At 44.5% G+C, this 19,520-nt stretch overlaps 1 long non-coding RNA gene across 1 annotated transcript; it reads left to right on the top strand.

Annotated features, from left to right (window-relative positions):
* Nucleotides 1–392: 392 nt before the first annotated feature.
* LOC145355684 (uncharacterized) lies at nt 393–17,159 on the top strand. Its single transcript, XR_013889031.1, has 3 exons — nt 393–562; nt 11,522–11,674; nt 17,058–17,159. It is a non-coding gene; the product is annotated as an uncharacterized LOC145355684 (long non-coding RNA).
* Nucleotides 17,160–19,520: the final 2,361 nt, after the last annotated feature.

Raw genomic sequence — 19,520 nt, 5'->3', positions numbered from 1 at the left:
TCGCTTTGACAGTTGCGGGTCTAAAAAATCTACTGGATCTCCGCGCGAAATCCTGATGTTTTGCCCCAACTCTCTCAAACGACTTGAGAAAGGTTTTTCTGCGCTAGGTAGATTATGACAAAGGCGTTAAAATCGTCTCGATTAAAAAAACCCCTTCTCTCCACCACCCTCTAGAAGTGAAATCAATCTTGTTTTTAGGAATTTCCTAATTGGGTTTAGCACCAAGTTCCAACTTTTTAATTCTATCCCCCCCCCCACTCCCTCCCCCAAAGAAATCCTATTGAATTACTTACCAGATTTCAAATGAGACAGGACTTTAGAAGTAGCTTGTTGCTTTGTAACAAATGCTGCAAAATGTCGCTCGCTTACAATGAATTGTTGCTGGAGGTAGGAAGATTTTAAGACAGATGTAAAAATCTTTTATATATATATAATGTTGTTACCTTCTAAAGGTTCGTCATTTGTGAAGACTGCTGATGCAAGGCAGGGAAGTCAAAAGTAGAACGTGATGAAGGTGGCAGAGTGACAATCCTGATAGCTCTAATCGATATAATGGACACAGGTAGGAATGAATCGAATTGAGTGTTGAGTGATGGCACGCATTCAAGCACGCTTATTATTTACTTCGTGCCGGGACATATTCTAGCAACGGTGTTATTTCATCGCACATGATCATTTTATTACCCCCAATGTACAAACACTGTTAATGGACCTGGGGCTATTGATGACATCAGTTCGCAGGAACCTAACTCGAATGTCATCGCTTGAATTTATGGCAAATGGGAAGGGTTATCCGTCATCGAGGTCTCATAGGTCACAGCGACACTTAACACATGACCATTTTGAAGACATTATAAGAGATACATAAATAATGAGCAGTTTTATGAGTGAAGCTGTCTCCAGGCTAAATGCTGTCTGAATTAATGCTTAAATAGCTTTTTTCTTCATTAACAGGAAATTGGGTTTATGGGACTGTGGTAGTCGAAGGGTTAAAAAAAACTCCAATGTGTTGTGCTGAAGTGCTCAGCAGTTCCTATTCTCATAATGTTGGAGAGTTTCTTTTATTTGGGTAGGAAAGGCAGTTTCAGGGTTTCTTTAATAGTTTTATGTTGCTATATGTGAAGTCAGCACTGTGGCCCTTACACTAAAACTATATCCCCTCATGACTGACCCTTTAACTGCTTCCTATTCGCCCTGTCCACACCCCTCATAATCTTACACACCTCAGTCATGTCCCCCCTTAGCCTTCTCTGCTCTAAAGAAAACAACCCAAGCCTATCCAGTCTTTCTTTATTGGTCAAATGCTCCATCCTGGCAACATCCTGGTGAATCTTCTCTGTGTCTCCTTTAGAGCAATGCCATGGGACTCGATTGGCCCAATGGCTCCCTTCTGCACTGTCGTTATTCATTGATTCACATCCTTCCTATAGCTTTCAAGCTGGCTCTTCACTCAGTCTCAAAGGTGTCAGGTGTCAGTAGCACTCCCACTGTGGCATCTCCAGCCATCATGAACTGTGGCCTACACTTCCTACAGGCAATAGTCGATGTGGCACACAGGGAACAATTTCATAAAATCCCTACAATACAGAAGGAGGCCATTGGGCCCATCAAGTCTGCACTGACCACAATCCCAAACAGGCCCTATTCTTACAATTTACCCTACTAAACCCACTGACACAAGGGTCAATTTAGCATGGCTAATCCACCTAACCCGCATATCTTTGGAGTGTGGGAGGAAACCGGAGCCCAAGACAGTGCCCAACGCTGGAATTGAACCCAGGTTCTTGGTGCTGAGAGGCAGCAGTGCTAACCACTGTGCCACCGTGCTGTCCAGTGTGGTGTTGGACCAGCGTTTAAATTTTTCTCAGTCGAGGGGACAGTATGCACGGCTATTGACCTCAGCGCAACTAAACTGAGTAGAAGATTTGGCATTTGTGCAGATAGATTTCCTGATGCATTGCAGTGAACTCAAATCTAGAAAAAGTCAAATATTGCAAAGTGAGATTTCTGATAGCTATGATTGATATAATGATGGAATGGGTGGAATGATTTGAATTGGCTGTTGAAATTTGGCACATTTTCAAAGACATTTATTAAATGTCGGAACATATTCTAGAAATGATATTATTTCATTGCCAAGTTTCCTTATTCTCAGCGAACAAACCCTGTTAATGAGCTTGACGCTATTGATGATACCAGTGCGTAGGAACTAAATGGATAATATTGCTTGAAATACAGGAAGCAGGAAGGGTCATCTGTCATCTGTGTCTGATAGGTCATAGCAACACTTAACACATGACCATTTTAAAGACATTATAAGAGATGCATAAATAATGAGAAGTTTTATGACTGACGCTGTCTCCAGGCTCCTGGTGGAAGATATAAAATTGTGCTTTCTGGGTGAGCACAGGATCAGGTTGGTTGTTGACAATCTTAAGTTAGACCCATAACTAAAGAACGGCAGTTTGGATAAGGTAACAAATTGCTTCTGGCAGTTATGGAGTCCTCGGCCCAGCAAGTGTTAGCCTCTTTACAAAGGTGTGATGGTGGTGATTGGGATGCATGTAAGTGTGAGGAAACGGGCATTCACATCTGTAATGCGAATAAAGAGGCTGGGCATGTTTAAACCCTTGTAATCATTTCATACCAAAATGTATCCCCACTGTCTCCATATGTAACTTGCTGTGAACCTATTTGCTAATACTCCTGTGAAACATCTTGGGATGTTTAGCCATGTTAAAGGCTCCATATAAATGCAATTTCTTATTGTAGTTGATAAAAGTCCAATTGCATTTAAATCTCTTGCATCACTTAATTTTCTTACAGCAATTATTGCACACAAAAAATGGGGAAAGACATAGACCCTTTTAATAAGATTGCCCAACAAAATAATGCCTGATGTGGAGAGAGACAATCATTACTTTTTCTTGAGTAGTCAATATTGTCAAATAAACATAACATGAAGTATTTGACTCTGATTTTGATTTGATCTATTGTTGTCACATGTATTAAACATACAGTGAAAAGTATTGTTTCTTGCATGCTATACAGACAAAGCATACCATTCATAGAGAAGGAAAGGAGAGAGTGCAGAATGTAGGGTGTAGAGAAAGATCAACTTAATATAAGGTGAGCCCATTCAAAAGTCTGATGGCAGCAGGGAAGAAGCTGTTTTTGAGTCAGTTAGTACATAATCTCAGACTTTTGTATCTTTTTCCTGACAGTAGAAGGTGGAAGAGAGAATGTCCGGGATGAGTGGAGCACTTAATTATGCTGGCTGCTTTTCTCAGGCAGCGGGAAATGTAGACAGAGTCAATGGTTCGGAGGCTGGTTTGAGTGATCATGACCCTATGTAGTTTCTTGCGGTTTTGGACAGAGTAGTGATACCAAACTGTGATACAACCAAAAAGAATGCTTTCTATGGTGTATCTGTAGAAGTTGGTGAAAGTTGTAGTGGATATGCCAAATTTCCTTAGTCTCCTGAGAAAGTAGAGACATTGTTGCGCTTTCTTAACTATTGTGTCCAGGACAAGTTGTTGGTGATCTGGACACCTAAAAACTTGAAGCTCTTGACCGTTCCTACTTCATCACCATTGATGTAGATAGAAGCATGCTCTCCACTATGCTTCCTGAAGTTGATTCCTATCTTCTTAGTTTTGTTGACATTGAGGGAGAGATTATTGTTGTCACATCAGTTCACCAGATTCTTAATATCTTTCCTTACTTTGCCTCGTCCTTGTTTGAGATCTAACCCACAACGGTGGTGTCATCAGCAAACTTGAAAATCGAGTTGGAGAGGAATTTGGCCATACAGTTATAGGTGTATAAGGAGTATAGTAAGGGGCTGAGGACAGAGCCTTATGGAGCACCGGTGTTGAGGATGATCGTGGAGCGGGCATCGTTGCCTATCTTTACTGACTGTGGTCTGTGGGTTATAGAATCATAGAAACCTACAGTGCAGAAGGAGGCCCTTCGGCCCATCGAGTCTGCACCGAACACAATTCCGCCTAGGCCCTAGCCCCATATCCCTACATATTATACCCACTAATCCCTTGAACCTATGCATCCCTGGACACTAAGGGGCAATTTCTTAGCGTGGCCAATCAACCTAACCCGCACATCTTTGGACTGTGGGAGGAAACTGGAGCACCTGGAGGAAGCCCACGTGGACACGAGGAGAATGTGCAAACTCCACACAGACAGTGACCCAAGCCGAGAATTGAACCCAGGACCCTGGAGCTGTGAAGCAGCAGTGCTAACCACTGTGCTACCATGCTGCCCCCCAAGGTTAGGAAGTCTAGGATCCAGTTGAAGAAGGAGGAGCTGAGGCCCAGGCCATGGAGCTTGGCGATGAATCTCACAAGAATAATGGTGTTAAGGCCTGAGCTGTAGCCCATGAATAGGAGTCTGACATGGGCGTCTTTGTTATCTAGGTGTTCCAGGATTGAGTGTAGGGCCAGGGAAACGGCATCTGCTGTGGACCTGTTGTGGTGATAGGCGAACTGTAGTGGTTCTAGGCAGTCTGGGAGGCAGAAATTGATTTGTGCCATGACTAACCTTCTGAAGCACTTCATAATGATGGATATCAGGGTCACCAGACTCTTGAGTGTCCTGCAAGGCGCAATCAAAGGGTTCAAGACAGTAATTCTTACTAATAATATGACTTTTGAAATTAATGTAAATATAACTCTTAATGTTGATTTGAATAGTTGTTTGTAAGGTAAAATCACCTTAGTCTCAGCTGATCATAGGTGCTTTTAACCTGAAAATCACACACCTCAGGCAAGGGGCAAGGTTGAGAAGGCAACTTTCATCAGTAACCTCAGTCAGTATGGAAATTGAACCTGTGCTGTTGGCATCGGTCTGCATCACTAATTGGCTGTCCAGCCAACTGAGTTAAACCAACCCCTGCGTGTACAGGTGTCGGAGAAGGCAACTGAATATCATTTTGACATAAATGCTCAAAATAGAACAGTATCCAAATGACAGTAATGGACGTTAAGTTATATAAGCTTTAACAGTGGCTATTTTGTATGTATGAAACTATGTCTTTTGTTAATTAGCTGCGGCTCTACGAATACCCTAATTGTGGCTGCCTGGTAGAATTTAGTTGTGAAATTAATTCACAGGAAGTTGCCACATTTGATATCAAACGAGGCTCAAAGTCCATTATTAAACTGCTCTGGGAACACCCACTTGATACCTTTGCAAGTTCAAGCGTTACATCACCCCCCGCCCCGCCATCAGTCTCTCTCACTGAGGGATGAGAATGGTCATGTAAAATTGGTCCCCTGTCTTTTGCTCGGTGTAAACCATCCCCTGCTCAATCCATTGTAGCTTCCTCCAAAAGTTCCAGCGTCCAGGAGAGAAACAGGTCAACACTCATTTCTCTCTGACTGAAATCTAGTTCAAAGCTCAGATCCTGTAACAACACCGCCTATAAATATCATAATTTAGGGAACTCTAATTTATTTAAAAAAAAAACATGAGTAACCACTTTCTTTTCCTCTTCAGAGATTGGTATGTTGGAGACGATACGTTACAGCTTGTAGCCAATGATTAGTGACCCCCAGGCACTCTTTCTAATTAATAGAATTATTGTCATGTGGATTGAATGCCACAGGAGGAGCTGACGCTTTAAGTATCATTCCAACTGTAGCATTTCAAAGGATTAACGTTCTGAAATGTCCGTGTAACAAAGCAAATCCCCACCCAGTAGTTTCTTCCTCTGGAGGTTTTGATTTTTGTTGTTTATCTAACATACATTTTGCAATTGAAAATGTTTCATTGTTGCTTGTTCTGTTTGTCCTCGAAAAAACCCGACAAAATATTGAGAGGATAACGTTGAATAATAAATGACAGTGATTGATGTAATAACACTTGGGTTAATGTATGAGTCAACGTAATAACACTTGGATTAATGTATGAGTCAACGTATGAAGAGTGAAGCTTCCAACTCTGAAAGGCTCAGAAATGGAAATTGGCTTCACGTTTGCCAGTGTAACAGCAACAATTCTTGTTGAATGCATTTCAAAAGGTAACATAGCCAAACAGATGCTGACTTGAAAATGAACATCAGTGATCTGCAGTTATACGAGATTGGAGTCAGTTGAAGAATGAACTTCCTCAGTGAAAATGGTTCCAAATCTAACCTAATGGATAATTCTATTTTCTTTTCCATAAAATATGGTCATCATAAGTTTTACATTGAGGTTGCTAAAATTTTGGGGAAGTTTTATCCCATGGCAAATGATTTTTTTTTTGGTAATCCAGAGGTAAAGAGCAACAAATGATGCTGTCCATCTTGACCGCCATTTTGTTGTTTTTTTGGTTTCATTGGTTTGTACGTACCTCCCTCACCCACACAGCCATCTATCCCTTGTTTTTCGGATTTACTTACACGGTGCACTGACATCTGTTCTAACACATTTTGCTATCTTATCTTTATGCCACTGTTAGCACTTTTTCAATCCTTCATGCCACCATTAAAACCCCCTTTGTCTCATGTCTGCCATCTTTGTCAATCTCTCCTGACCTCTGACCTATTCCTGAACTTCTAGGCTTCCCCACCTCCTCCACCACCCTCCCCCCCACCCCGCTCCCCTCATAAAACTATTTAATTCAATACATTTCTATCCTTCTTCTGCTCTGAAGAAAAATCATGTGGTCTGGAAATACTTACTCTTCTCTCCACAGATGCTGCCTGACCTCCTGAGTTTATCCAGCATTTTCTGTTTTTATTTCAGATTTCCAGCAGCTGTAGCACTTCTCTTTTATCTGACTATCCAGAACAACTTGTATAACTGGAGACTGAATGACCAGTTTAAAAAAATTATTCAATTCTACTGGCAAATGTGATGACCACTAAGACGTAATGATGTCAGTTTTCAAGACAAGTGGCCTCAGGCAGGAGAAGGGCGGCATGGTGGCGCAATGGTTAGAACTGCTGCCTCGCAGCGTCAAGGGCCCAGGTTCAATTCCCGGCCACGGGTCACAGTCAGTGAGGAGTTTGCACGTTCTCCCGTGACAGTGTGGGTTTCCTCTGGGTGCTCCGGTTTCCTCTCTCAGTCCAAAGATGTGCGAGTTGGGTTGATTGGCCATGCTAAATTATTCCTTAGTGTCAGAGGGATCAGCAGGGTAAATATACGGAGTTACGGGAATAGGGCCTGGTTGGGATTGTGGCCAGGTGCAGACTTGATGGACCGAATGGCCTCCTGTACTGTAAGGATTCTAAAGGGTCAATGGCTAGGCCTGTATTAGGGCAGTGGGTGAAACTGGCCTCATACAGGAATAGGGACTGCAGGACTAGGTCTGTACTGGGGGTTACAAGTGGGAAAGATTGTGCACAGAAACATAACTGGGGAGCGGATTCAGAGTGAGGGTGGGCTGGGGAAAGCTCAACAGTGTAAGTTGCCTCAAGATGGGGCCGTAGGCACATCAACTTCAAAACATTCAGGGGCTGATAAATACTAGAGGAATGAGGAAGGTGGTGGTGTAGTGACATTGTCAGTGGACCAGTATTCCAGAGACCCAGGGTGATGCCAAGTACCCGGGTTCGAATCCCATCATGGTAAATGGTGAAATTTGAATTCAATAAAAAGTCCAGTGATGACTGAATTGTCATAAAAACTTATCTGGTTCACTAATACCCTTTAGGGATGGACATTTGCTGTCAAATCTGGAGTCTGTGACTGATTCCAGACTCATAACAATGTAGTTGACACTTAAATGCCCTTTGAAATGGCATAGCAAGCCGCTCACTTCAAGGGCAATTAGGCATGTGCATTAATTCTGGCTCAGCCCGCATCCCCTAATTGAGTAATACAGGGGTGGATGGAGAGGTCTGAGGGGAAGGATGAGAGGGGTTTCCATAGTGAAGGTTCTGCACCACTATCTTCCAACCTGCAGCGATGGTGAAGTACAAAATCAAAATGTGGAATCCAGAGGCTCGTTGTTTGACTGGGACTCAGCAGAATTGCCTCCAGCAATCCTCTGCGTGTCGATGACCTCTCTGGCACTTAGCACAAAAAGAAGACAGGCATGGGTTCCACACCAATCGCTAGTAGGTGGCCTGATTCAGTCGCCCTGCCATCAACGCAGCACTTTCATGATCTGGGTGCCATTTACAAAGGCTGGCCCAGCACTCAGCGTGCACTCCAGGAAACATGCATCACCCAGGTGAACCCACCCCCTGACACTCCCCTGGCATCACCCTGGCACAGCCCTGTCCATCCTGAGTGCTGAGCTGACTTCTGAGCTTCCCTTGGAAGCTGCGCGCCTTTTGTAACCAGTCGTGCATTGCACCCCCGACATCACGCCATGGTGGTGCATTTTTGGACGTGGGGTGTATGGTCCAATAATGCTATGCTAATGTGATTCACAACAATGAATATCAGCAATAGCGGACCCCCACTGACGGGGGTCAACGTGATGCACAACTTTCTCGCAATATTTTCCACTAGCCACCAAACCTGCCTGGCACAAATAGGAGTGGAAATTCCCATCCAAAGTATCCATAATTCACAGCACGTCATTGATATAGAGCTGCAGTACATGGGATCAGGAATGTCAGGCAGAAAGTTTCATGCTATGGGATAGTCTATACGTTTTACTGGGTAAAAAATTTGACTTGCTAATCTGTCATGTCATTGCAAGAAATGTCCCTTTGTGTATACTTGAGGAAGATACAGAATGCTGCTCATAAGCGGCACGGTGGCACAGTGGTTAGCACTGCTGCTTCACATCACCATGGACAAGGGTTCGATTCCCGGCATGGGTCACTGTCTGCGTGGAGCCTGAACATTCTCCCCCTGTCTGTGTGGGTTTCATTCAGATGCTCTAGTTTCCTCCCACAATCCAAAGACGTGCATTGTGTCATTAGGTGCATTGGCCATGTTAAATTCTCTCAGTGTACCCGAACTGATGCCAAAGTGTGGTGACTAGCAGATTTTCACAGTAACTTCATTGCAGTGTTAATGGAAGCCTACTTGTGACATTAATAAAAAAATGATCGGGAGGATGATATAATATTTCAGAGCAGCATGAATTATATTTGATATCACACTAAATATATTATTTTATTTATAAAGTTCGGTCATATATTACCTGGTGCTTCTTTATAAGGGTATAATCTATAAATGGTGTGATTTTCTGGGTGAACTAGCGACTAATTGTTGTTAACCAGAACTTCAGGTTAGTAGCAGTCAGACTGACTTCCTTTTTATGTTATATTTTTAAGTGTGACTCCTGAATTCAGTGAGAACAGACTTGGGGATTATTTTGGTGAAAGGGTGAAAACTGGAAGTACTGATTGATGTTATTATAATTTTAAACTTGCCTCAGGTGTAAAAACAGCCCCAAAAGTTGATTCCACACATTTGCCAAAATTTTACCACCTCATCCGCCCAAGGCTCATAGGATCCTGCCTGAGGGCAATGAAGAATGCAGTTCTGCGAGGCTTACCCATCCCAATTCTGGGGCAGGTGAGGGGGTAAAGTTCCAGCTAATGTTTGCGCAGCAGTATATGTGAACTCCATGCACCCATTTAGAAACCATAGAAACCCTACAGTGCAGAAGGAGGCCATTGGGCCCATTGAGTCTGCATCGATCACAATCCCACCCAGGCCCTACCCCCATATCCCTATTATTTACCCGCTAATTCCCCCGAACCTACGCATCTCACTACTCTAAGGGGCAATGTTTAGCATGGCCAATCAACCAAACCTGCACATCTTTGGACTGTGGGAGAAAACCGGAGCACCTGGAGGAAACCCACAGAGACACGAGGAGAATGTACAAACTCCAAGCCAGGAATTGAACCCAGGTCCCTGGAGCTGTGAAGCTGCACTGGTAACCACTGTAGTACTGTGCCGCCCCAGTGAAAGTGTTTAGTGTTCTGGCTGACAGGCAGCAACAGAGTCCAGGACGGCTCAGGAGCCGTGGGAGAGAGTGTGCGGGTTCTCAGAAGTGGCACTGGAGATCCTGTTGGCGAATCCCCAGAGGAAGCGGGGTGTTCAGCACATGCAGGGGACCTAGAATCCATCTCACTCTCTTGTCCCTCAAGCTGTTCATTCTGTACCTCATGTCCTCCTGCAGCTCAAGGGGGGAGTCCAAGCAATATATTGACGGCTATATACTCCCCTGTTCTTGATGATAAGGGCTGGAATTCTTCGACTTTGTCCATGGCTCAGATTCTCCAGTCCCCCTGCAGTGAATGGAGATTTGGCTGAGCGCTAAATTTTCCATTCTCGCTGGCAGTGGTCGTGGGGTGTATGACATCGGAGAATGCCAGCCAATGTCTCTAATTGGGTAGGTATCTAATAGTGGTTCAGAACTTACCTCTTTTCAGCTGAAGTTCTCAATGAATTTACAGAATAAATATTGATAGAATTGCTGGCAAAGCCTTGACAAAAGTATCTCAGAAAGTCCGCTATTGCATTCAATCTCCATCAAAAGGTGTCCACTGAAATGTGATATACTTTAAAGTAGCTCTTTCAATTCTCAGTGATGACTTCTTTACTCCCTATCAGCTAGTCATGATTAAAAGAGGTTGTTAAACAAAATACTACGCACCAAAATGTTTCCCGGGCTGTTTTTGTTCTTTGTTCTTTGTTATCAGCAGGCAAGTTCAGTGGCAATCAGTTCTTTAGTAATCCTTTTGGTTGTCTCTCCTGCTGCCTGTTCCAGTTCCTTCATATAAGATGATCAGAGGATTAGATAGGGTGGACAATGAGAGCCGTTTTCCTCGGATGGAGATGGCTAGCATGACAGGACATAGTTTTAACTTGAGGGGTAATAGATATAGGACAGATGTCAGAGGTAGGTTCTTTGCTCAGCGAATAGGAAGGGCGTGGAAGTAGTGGACTTGCCAACATTAAGGGCATTTAAATGGTCATTGGATAAACATATGGGTGGTATTGGAATAGTGTAGGTTAAATGGGCTTTAGATTGGTTTCACAGGTCGGCACAACATCGAGGGCCGGAGGGCCTGTACTGCGCTGTTATGTTCTGTGCTCTATGTTCTATGTTCACCAAGATAGCATATTGCACTAAACACAGCTTCTCAGCTTAAGACTATCTTGGCCACCTCAGCTTTTCTTCAGCACTTAAATTATCCAAGGAAAATGGCTCCCTCCCTTTCTGCTGGAGGCGTTTCTTTGCATTACGATGTCACAGTGGTTAGCAGTGCTGTCTCAGTGCTGGGGACCCAGGTTCAATTCCCAGCTTGGGTTGCTGTTTGTGCAGAGTCTGTACATTCTCCCCGTGCATGCATGAATTTCCTCTGGGTGCTCCAGTTTCCTCCCACGGTCCGAAAGATGTGCTGGTTCGGTACATTGGCCATGCTAAATTCTCCCTCAGTGTACCTGAACAAGGACCGGAGTGTGGCGACTGGGGGATTTTCGCAGGAACTTTGTTGTAGTGTTAATGTAAGCCTATTTGTGACACTAATAAATAAACTTTAAAACTTTTGTTGGAAATGGTTGAGTGACATTCTCTCTTGCTACATGTTTGTATTTTTAAGCGTGAATGGTTTCACATGAGTGACGTTGCAACACCTGAGATGTGAAGGGACCAAGTAGCGGGATAGGCATCATGTGAAATGACACTTCATCATTACTGAACACTCCATCGACATGTGCAGGGATCTACATTGGATCAGACCAGCAACCGTGAGGTATGTTTTGTCCTTATTTTCTTCTCAATCTGATCCCCTGGCATGTTTCATAGAAACATAGATGATAGGAGCAGGACGAGGCCATTTGGCTCTTTGAGCCTGCTCCGCCATTCATTAAGATCATGGCTGATTATCTGACTCATTAGCCTAATTCTGCTTTTCCCCATAACCTTTGATTCCATTTGTTCCAAGTGCTATATCCTGCTGCCTCTTGAATACATTCAATGTTTTGGCATCACTGCTTCCTGTGGTAATGAATTCCATAGGCTCACCACTCTTTGGGTGAAGAAATGTCTCCTCACCTCCGTCCTAAATGGTCTACCCTGAATCCTCAGACTGTGACCCCTGGTTCTGGACTCCCCCACCATCAGGAACACCCTCCCTCCATCTGTCCTGTCTAGACCTGTCAGAATTTTATAAGTCTCTATGAGATTCCCCCCTCATTTATCTGAACTCCAGTGAAAACAATCCTAACCTAGTCAATCTCTCCACATACATCAGTCCCACCATCCCCGGAATCTGCATGGTAAAACTTCGCAGTACTTTCTCGCGAGCAAGAACATTCTTCCTCAGGAAAGCAGACCCAAACTGCACACAATATTCTAGGTGTGGCCTCACCAAGGCCCTATATAATTGCAACAACACATCCCTGCTCCTGTACTCGAAACCTTGTGCAATGAAGGCCAACGTGCCATTTGCCTTCTTTACTCCCTGCTGCACCTGCATGCTTACCTTCAGTGACTAGTGCACAAGGACACCCAGGTCCTGCTGCACACTGCCCTCTCCCAATTTACTGCCATTCAGGTAGTAATCTGCCTTTTTGTTTTTGCTTCCAAACTGAATAACCTCACACTTATCCAAATTATACTGCATCTGCCATTGATTAGCCCACTCAACCAAGTCTGAAGGATTTCTGCACCCTCATCACAGTTTACTCTTCCACCCAACTTGGAATCAACTGCAAACTTTGAGATGTTAGATTTTGCTCCCTCATCCAAATCATTACTACGTATTGTGAATAGCTGGGGTCCCAGCACTGACCCCTGTGACACCCCACTAGTTACTACCTGCCAATTTGAAAAGCACCCATTAATTCCTACTGTTTGTTTCCTCTCTGCCAACCAGTTTTCTATCCATCTCAATACACTTCCTCCAATCTCATGCACTTTAATCTTGCACAATAATCTCTTGTGCGGGACTTTGTCAAACACTTTCTGAAAGTCCAAATATACCACATCGACTGGCTGCCCTCTATGAGTTACATCTTCAAAGAATTCCAACAGATTTGTCAAGGATGATTTCCCTTTCATAAATCCATGCTGACTCTGTCTGACCCTGCCACTGTTTTCTAAAGCTCTGCTATAAAGTCCTTGACAATGAATTTCAGAATTTTTCCCACTCCCGATTTTAAGTTTACTGGTCTATAATTCCCTGTTTTCTCTCTACCTCTCTTTTTGAATACTGAAATGACATTAGCTACCCTCCAATCTGCAGGGACTGTCCCAGAGTCTATGGAATCCTGGAAGATTCCACCAATGCATTCACTATTTCTAGAGCCACTTCCTTAAGTACTCTGGGATTTAGATTATCGGGCCCTGGGGATTTATCTGCCAGAGAGACAGGGAAGACTCTTATCAATTGCAACCTACCCAGAACAGTTGAGACAGAGCAACATTTTGGCCAGGAAGTTGACGTACACTTATTCTATGATGGCCTGAATTTATACAACGCTGAAAAATTAGGGTTACTGGACTCATTCATATCTGATGTTGAACCTTGGAGGGTTCATTGTACATTTTCAAATAGCTACATAAAATGATATCTCTTTGAGATACTGGTCCTTGAATTTGGTAGTTGAGGAAGGTCTTGAAGTCAGTTGATTCCTTTTCTTCTGCTGCCACTAGTTTCTCATCACTCTTGTTCTATGCATTAACCAGTGCTCTTTCCACATCCTGATTTTTTTTATATACCCCTCCCCCCGCCCCTCGGTGGAATGCTGGCTTATTTGCTGTTCCCGGAATGACGCCGTCATCTTGGGAGATTCTCATAAATGAGTTAGGGCAGTGAGTAAATAATTTGAAGGAATGTGCTGATACATTGTATGTTATGTTGCTGTTTTGTGGTTTGTGTCTGCGTATTTGGCGAAAAAGTGATGCCAGCCAAGAACTTTGATAATGATAACTTCTGGAGAATCAGGACAGCCCATTAAGGATTTTGGCTTCGAAATTTGAGTACAGGAACAGCAGCGAAAGGAACATTGCCCAATGTGAAATTGAGAGGTTCCTTCCCAATGGGGCAATGTCAGACATGTCATATTAAAATTAATTTATCCACTTTCCCACATCCCAAGTTGTGGCAGAGTCAGAAAACATGAAAGGGCAAACCACATAGAATGTGTCTACTCAGCCCCACAATGGCTAAGGATGTGGCTGATAGCTCATTAGACACTGGGGCTGGGAGAGAGTCGGGTGAAAGGAAAATTATCAGGGAGAAGGAGGTTCCGAGGGATGCTGGTGGGTTGAACTGTGTCTGTTTCAATGCGAGGAGTGTGACAGGAAAAACGGATGAGCTTAGGGCCTTGATGTTTGTGAGGAAGTTAGATGTGGTGGCTGTAACAGAGACGTGGTTAAGGGAAGGGCAGGACTGGCAGCTGAATGTTCCTGGGTATAAGTGTTTTAGGTGTGACAGAGGAGGGTTGAAGAGAGGTGGAGGGGTGGCACTGTTAGTAAAGGAGAACATCACAGTAGTGCAGAGGGAGGACAAGATGGAGGAGTTTGGGATTGAGTCACTGTGGGTGGAGTTGAGGAATAAGAAGGGAGAGATTACGGTGCTAGGGGTATACTATAGGCCACCCAACAGCCCGAGGTCAGTGGAGGAAGGCATTTGCAGGGACATTTTGGATAGGTGCAGGAAGAATAGGGTGGTTGTAGTGGGTGACTTTAATCTTCCTGGAGTGGATTGGAGGGGGCCTAGAGCTGGGGGTACGGAGGGTGAGGAGTTTGTAAAATGTGTTTTGGAAGGGTCCCTAGAGCAGTATGTAACTAGCCCGACTAGGGAAAGGGCTATACTGGATTTAGTGTTGGGTAATGAGCCGGGGCAGGTGGTTGAGGTTGAGGTAGGCGAACATGTGGCTAACAGTGACCACAAGTCCATCTACTTTAGGATAAAAATGGAAAGGGATGAGTGCCGGCCAAACGGGAGGGTGCTGAACTGGGGGAAGGCGCGCTATAGCCGGATTAGGAGGGAGCTGAAGGATACTGATTGGGAGGGACTGTTAGCTGGCAAGTCCACGGTTGGCAAGTGGGAGGCTTTTAAGGGCAAACTGAAAATGTTGCAGGAAAGGAAAGGCATGTTCCGGTTAAGCGTAAGAATGGGAAAGGTAGGATTAGAGAGCCGTGGATTACAGGGGGTATCGAAGACTTGGTCAGGAAGAAGAGGAAGGCGTATGTTAGGTCGAAACAATTGGGTACGGAGAGTGCGCTGGAGGAATATAGAGAGAGTAGGCGGGAGCTAAAAAGGAGAGTTAGAAGGGCAAAGAGAGGGCATGAAATGGCTTTGGCTGATAGGATTAAGGAAAATCCAAAGGCATTTTATTCCTATATTAGGAGCAAGAGATTAGTTAGAGGGAAAATTGGTCCTCTAAGGGACAAAGGTGGGGAGTTATGTATTGAGTCGGAGGGAATGGGGGAGATCCTGAATGAATACTTTGCGTCGGTATTCACGAAGGAGAGGGGTTCGGTGTCGTGCAGTGTCTTGGAGGGAGCTGTGGATCAGTGGCAGGAAGTATCTACTACGAGGGAGGAAGTGCTAGGGCTTTTAGGTAGCGTAAGGATGGATAAAGCTCCGGGGCCTGATGGTATTTATCCCAGGCTGCTTAGGGAGGTGAAAGATGAAATTGCTGGGCCTCTGGCGCAAACCTTTGTCTCTTCTTTGGACACAGGTGAGGTCCCAGAAGACTGGAGGGTAGCTAATGTTGTACCGCTGTTTAAAAAAGGTAGTAGGGATATCCCTGGAAATTATAGACCGGTGAGTTTGACATCGGTGGTAGGGAAATTAATGGAAAAAATGCTTAGGGGTAGGATGTATGAGCATTTGGAACGTTGCGATCTGATTAGGGATACACAACATGGCTTTGTTAGAGGGAAGTCTTGCCTTACGAATCTGGTAGAATTCTTTGAGGAGGTGACAAAAACGGTTGATGATGGGAGAGCCGTTGATGTCATCTGTATGGATTTCAGTAAGGCGTTTGACAAAGTCCCTTATGGTAGGCTGGTAGAAAAGGTTAAGGCGCATGGGATACAAGGACAGGTAGCTAGGTGGATTGAGAACTGGCTGGGCAATAGGAGACAGAAGGTAGTTGTTGAGGGGACCGTTTCGGGCTGGAGGCCAGTGACCAGTGGTGTGCCGCAGGGCTCAGTACTGGGACCTCTCCTCTTTGTAGTATACATAAATGACTTGGAAGAGAGCGTACGTGGTGTGATCAGCAAGTTTGCGGATGACACCAAGGTGGCAGGATTGGCGGATACTGAAGTGGAATGTCAGGTGATACAACAGGATATAGATAGGTTGGTACATTGGGCAGATAGGTGGCAGATGGAATTTAATCCTGACAAATGCGAGGTGATGCATTTTGGAAGGAATAATGCAGAAAGGAGCTACGTGATAAAAGGTAGACCGATTAGGAATATAGAAATACAGAGGGATCTGGGAGTGCAGGTTCACAAGTCTATGAAGGTTGCGACACAAGTGGAGAAGGTTGTGAGGAAAGCTTATAGAATGCTAGCCTTTATAGGAAGGGGTATAGAGTACAGGAGCTGCCGTCTAATGCTTCAGTTGTACAGAACGTTGGTTAGACTGCGTTTGGAGTACTACGTCCAGTTCTGGTCACCTTACTACCAGAAGGACGTGGAGACTCTGGAGAGGGTGCAGAGGATGTTTACCAGGATGTTGCCTGGCATGGAAGGACTGAGTTATGAGGAAAGGTTGGAGAAACTGGGACTTTTCTCCTTGGAAAGACGGAGATTGAGGGGAGACATGATAGAGGTATATAAGATACTGAAGGGAATAGATAGAGTCAATAGTGATAGGCTGCTCCCTAGATTGGGGACAATTACGAGAGGTCATGATCTAAGGGTGAGGGGGGAGAAGTATAATTTGGATGTGAGAGGAAGGTTCTTCACACAGAGGGTCGTGGGGGTGTGGAACGCGCTACCGAGTAGGGTGGTGGAGGCAGGAACGTTGGATTCATTTAAGGTTTACTTAGACACATGAGCGAAACAAGGATGGAGGGTTATAGTAGGGGGTATTAAATAGGGTCAGAGCCTCGGGAGACACCGGAAATGCAGACTTATATGTTAACGTTTTTTGTCTTTTTATTCCGCAGGTGGAGGTCCACCTTGTTGTCAAACGAGGGGCATGCACACGGTGGGTCGTGCGTGGGCTGCTCTTGGAGGTTCCGGGAGTGGCCTAGTACTTCGTGTCGGTGTGTGTGCTTGATCCTGGACCGGTAGACGGGCGCCGCAACAGCTCAGAGACTAGCACTGCTGGCTGTGCAGATATATGGATTTGGGCCTGTGTCTGTGGGAGTTTGCTCATTCTCCCTGTGGTTGCGTGGGTTTCCTCCGGGCGCTCCAGTTTCCTCCCACACCCCAAAGATGTGCTCTTAGGCTGATTGGTTTTACCAAATTGACACTATTCTCCCCTGAATCTGGCTAAGTTGGAGGTTCCACTCGCAGACACGCAGGGCAGGGTAGGTGTAGAAGGATGCGGCGGCGCGGGCTCGTTGGGCCGAAGGGCCTGTTTCCTGTGCTGGGTTGTTCTTTGTATCTTTGTAATGTAGTAGACAGTCTTACTGGTTTGAGTCAGTACTGGTCATTGAGACCCCACTCCCATCTCCAGTCCCTTTTGCTCACATCTTTTCCTGTGAGCGGTTACAATTTGCACATACGTTGGAATATGGAACCACAGAGATAGTTTTATTCATGCGCTCAGTCCACATTCACAAAGTATTGATTCTAGAAGTGTAACATGCCAGTAGCTTGTATAGACACAGTGCTTTTGAGGGTGCGACCTGCAAGATTTATGTGCGATGCATGTTTCAGTGCTCCCTTTACCCTGCGGAAATATCTGTGCCAGAGATGAAAGGCTGACTGATCTGTGACGGAGTGCTATAGTTTGAGAGTAAATTCACTGCAACTGACATTGTTCAAGTGGACACATTCTACGTGGTTTTGCCTTTTCAATCTTTCTGACTCTTGCTACAACTTGGGACATGGGAAAGTGGATAAATTCATTTTAAAATGATGTCTGACATTGTCCCATTGGGAAGGAACCCCTTCACATCAGGCAATGTTCCTTTTGCTGCAGTCTTTGTAGTTGTATTTCGAAGCCAATATCCTTAATGGGCTGTCTTGATTTTCTGTCTTCTGCTCTCCGTTGCTCTAATTCTGGGGTATTTCGACTTTGATGCTCTTTAAATGCTAGTTGCATCTCTTGACACTTCTCTGTTGGAGTCTGCTACTCTACCTTTCTGAATTGGCTAGTTATGTCTGCTTAAGGACAACCATGTTCATATTGTACTCATCCCTCATGTAAAGGTGCTACTCCAAATAAAATGTACAGAGGGAGGCCTTTGATCCCAGTGGCACTGTAGCATAAATGTTTAAAGTTTATTTAATAGTATCACAAGTAGATTTACATTAACACCGCAGTGAAGTTACTGTGAAAATCCTTTGGTTGCCATACTCCTGTTTCGGATACACTGAGGGAGAATTTAGCATGGCCAATGCACTTAATTAGTATGTCTTTCGGACTGTGGGAGAAACCAGAGCACCAGGAGGAATCCCACGCAGACGCAGGGAGAACATGCAGACTCCGCAGTCAGTGACCCAAGCTGGGAATCGAACCCAGATCCCTGGCACTGAAAGGCAGTAGTGCTCACCGCTATGCACAATGGGAGCACATCCACATCATGGCTATTTCACATGTTTGTGAAGTTAACATAGTTGTTGAACAGTAAGAGAAATAGGTTTGAAAAGATGGGGTATTTGTGACTTATTTTTGCCCATTTGGGAAACTGATGAAATTCGGCACAAAGAAGATTTAATACCCTGCCTGTTTTTACCCTCGTTGGGAGGGTGTAATATTGAGGACAGAGTAAAACGGGCATGCCACTCGATTTTGTGGGTTTCCTGCCTAGTAATATAGGTTTAAAATGACCTCTGTAGCATCTTCCCTGTGGCAGAGATGGGCCAAAACAAAATCTTTCAGCTTCAGCCCTCATCATTTATGGTGACTACGTTTTTTGAACATTGACTTATTCAATCATTCTACTTGCAAAAATTTCTCTGTATTTGGTTTAATGCAGAACAGTGTACAGTGTATTTTTTTCAATACTGGGTACATGCAATTGGGTGAGATTTATCTGTACAGCTCTGTGCGTTAGAGTGAGGGCCCATCTGGGTTCTGAGGGCGGCCCACGAGACATTTAATTGATCATTGGTCACATGCAGGGTTGTCACATTCTCCTGATTTCCATCCACATAGTTTATTCCTATTGGTATGACTGAAGTGATACGAATGTAAAGCAAGTAAAGTGGGATGTGTGCTAATTGCACACAGCGTCGACTGTGACAGCTCCCTCTGTGTCCAAAGTCTAACTATTTATTTTGTTTCTATGATTCGAAGTTGATATTCTATTTATATGTAAATAGTTAAGTATTTAGTAGTGTTGAAGAGTCTTAGTAGTGTTGAAGAGCAGAAGGAACTTGGGGTCTGGGTCCATAGGACTCTTAAATTGGCCTCGCAGGTGGAGGACGTGGTCAAGAAGGCGTATGGTGTACTGGCC

The sequence above is a fragment of the Carcharhinus amblyrhynchos genome, chromosome 20 (genome assembly GCF_965287045.1).
Source record: "Carcharhinus amblyrhynchos chromosome 20, sCarAmb.v2.hapA, whole genome shotgun sequence".
Classification (NCBI taxonomy): domain Eukaryota; kingdom Metazoa; phylum Chordata; class Chondrichthyes; order Carcharhiniformes; family Carcharhinidae; genus Carcharhinus; species Carcharhinus amblyrhynchos.
This window is presented reverse-complemented; position numbering and strand designations above follow the sequence as displayed.